Consider the following 2,871-nt stretch of genomic DNA (forward strand, 5'->3'; position numbering starts at 1 on the left):
GTAGGCCAATAACCGAACTGGACCTGCACCCAAGGCTGGAGGATGGAAGGCAGTTGGGGGACTGCTGGAAATTCCCTTGCCCTGCAGTGTGGACCAGTAACCGAACTGTACCTGCACCCAAGGCCGGAGGATGGAAGGCAGTTGGGGGGCTGCTGGAAATTCCCTGGCCCTGCAATGTGCACCAATAACCGAACTGGACCTTGCACCCAAGGTTGGAGGATGGAAGGTAGTTGGGGGGCTGCTGGAAATTCCCTTGCCCTGCAATGTAGGCCAATAACCGAACTGGACCTGCACCCAAGGCTGGAGGATGGAAGGCAGTTGGGGACTGCTGGAAATTCCCTGGCCTGCAATGTGCACCAGTAACCGAACTTCTGACCTGCACAAAAGGCTGGAGGATGGAAAGCAGTTGGGGGCTGCTGGAAATTCCCTTGCCCTGCAGTGTGGACCAAAACCAAACTGGACCTGCACCTGAGACTGGAGGATGGAAGGCTGTAGGGGGGCTGCTGGAAATTCCCTGGCCCTGCAATGTGGACCAAAAACCGAACTGTACATGCACCCAAGGCTGGAGGATGGAAGGCAGTTGGGGGGCAGCTGGAAATTCCCTGGCCCTGCAATGTGGACCAGTAACCGAACTGGACCTGCACCCAAGGCTGGGGGATGGAAGGCAGTTGGGGGGCTGCTGGAAATTCCCTGGCCCTGCAATATGGACCAGTAACCGAACTGGACCTGCACCCAAGGCTGGGGGATGGAAGGCAGTTGGGGGGCTGCTGGAAATTCCCTGGCCCTGCAATGTGCACCAATAACCGAACTGGACCTTGCACCCAAGGCTGGAGGATGGAAGGTAGTTGGGGGGCTGCTGGAAATTCCCTTGCCCTGCAATGTAGGCCAATAACCGAACTGGACCTGCAACCAAGGCTGGAGGATGGAAGGCAGTTGGGGGACTGCTGGAAATTCCCTGGCCCTGCAATGTGCACCAGTAACCGAACTTGACCTGCACAAAAGGCTGGAGGATGGAAAGCAGTTGGGGGGCTGCTGGAAATTCCCTTGCCCTGCAGTGTGGACTAAAAACCAAACTGGACCTGCACCCGAGACTGGAGGATGGAAGGCTGTAGGGGGGCTGCTGGAAATTCCCTGGCCCTGCAATGTGGACCAAAAACCGAACTGTACATGCACCCAAGGCTGGAGGATGGAAGGCAGTTGGGGGGCAGCTGGAAATTCCCTGGCCCTGCAATGTGGACCAGTAACCGAACTGGACCTGCAGCCAAGGCTGGGGGATGGAAGGCAGTTGGGGGGCTGCTGGAAATTCCCAGGCCCTGCAATGTGGACCAGTAACCGAACTGGACCTGCACCCAAGGCTGGGGATGGAAGGCAGTTGGGGGCTGCTGAAATTCCTGGCCCTGCAATGTGCACCAATAACCGAACTGGACCTTGCACCCAAGGCTGGAGGATGGAAGGTAGTTGGGGCTGCTGGAAATTCCTTGCCTGCAATGTAGGCCAATAACCGAACTGGACCTGCACCCAAGGTTGGAGGATGGAAGGCAGTTGGGGACTGCTGAAATTCCCTGGCCCTGCAATGTGCACCAGTAACCGAACTTGACCTGCACAAAAGGCTGGAGGATGGAAAGTAGTTGGGGGGCTGCTGGAAATTCCCTTGCCCTGCAGTGTGGACCAAAAACCAAACTGGACCTGCACCCGAGACTGGAGGATGGAAGGCTGTAGGGGGGCTGCTGGAAATTCCCTGGCCCTGCAATGTGGACCAAAAACCGAACTGTACATGCACCCAAGGCTAGAGGATGGAAGGCAGTTGGGGGGCAGCTGGAAATTCCCTGGCCCTGCAATGTGGACCAGTAACCGAACTGGACCTGCACCCAAGGCTGGGGGATGGAAGGCAGTTGGGGGGCTGCTGGAAATTCCCTTGCCCTGCAGTGTGGACCAAAAACCAAACTGGACCTGCACCCGAGACTGGAGGATGGAAGGCAGTTGGGGGGCTGCTGGAAATTCCCTGGCCCTGCAATATGGACCAGAAACCGAACTGTACCTGCACCCGAGGCTGGAGGATGGAAGGCAGTTGGGGGGCTATTGGAAATTCCTTGGCCCTACAATGTGGACCAATAACCGAATGGGACCTACACACGAGGCTGGAGGATGGAGGGCAGTTGGGGGGCTGCTGGAAATTCCCTGGCCATGCAATGTGGCCAAAAAACCGAACTGGACATACACCCGAGGTTGAAGACTAGAAGGCAGTTGGGGGGCTACTGGAAATTCCCAGGAGCTCATGAGCAGTACATCTACCCCTTATTAATGACAATATTAATAACATTGATGTCAATGCTCTTTTAAAATGAATTATATTAATGGCCATCACGATTTTTCATCTAAATAATAATAACACTAATAATAATTTTTCAACTGAATTGTATTGATGGTCATCACGATTTTTCCACTAAATATTTTTTCCCTTTTCCAAATATCAAAATAGGCTATTTAGCCTATAAGCTGCTAAAAGGCATCATATAATTACTTTGTAAGCTTAGTTATATATTAATTAAATTAATTAACATATAACTTCAACCACTGTGTTCCCTTCTAAGACAAAAGAAAATAATTCAAAATTCAGAAAATAAAAAAAAAACAATTCGGGGATAATGTTCGTTTCCGGTCCGTACATCCCTACTCGATTGTTTATATTTTCGAATCTTCATAAAAGAATAAAAAAAATATGCTATATAGAATTCTTGCAAACTAATATTTATCACAATAAAAATAAAATATATATGTAAATAACTGTGGATTTGTTCTAAGTTTCAATTTTGCGAAATGCACTAGGGCACATTTGCAGGGGCTAGTACTAAACACAGCGGAATACATTTG

The sequence above is a fragment of the Macrobrachium rosenbergii genome, chromosome 15, assembly GCF_040412425.1.
Source record: "Macrobrachium rosenbergii isolate ZJJX-2024 chromosome 15, ASM4041242v1, whole genome shotgun sequence".
Lineage (NCBI taxonomy): Eukaryota > Metazoa > Arthropoda > Malacostraca > Decapoda > Palaemonidae > Macrobrachium > Macrobrachium rosenbergii.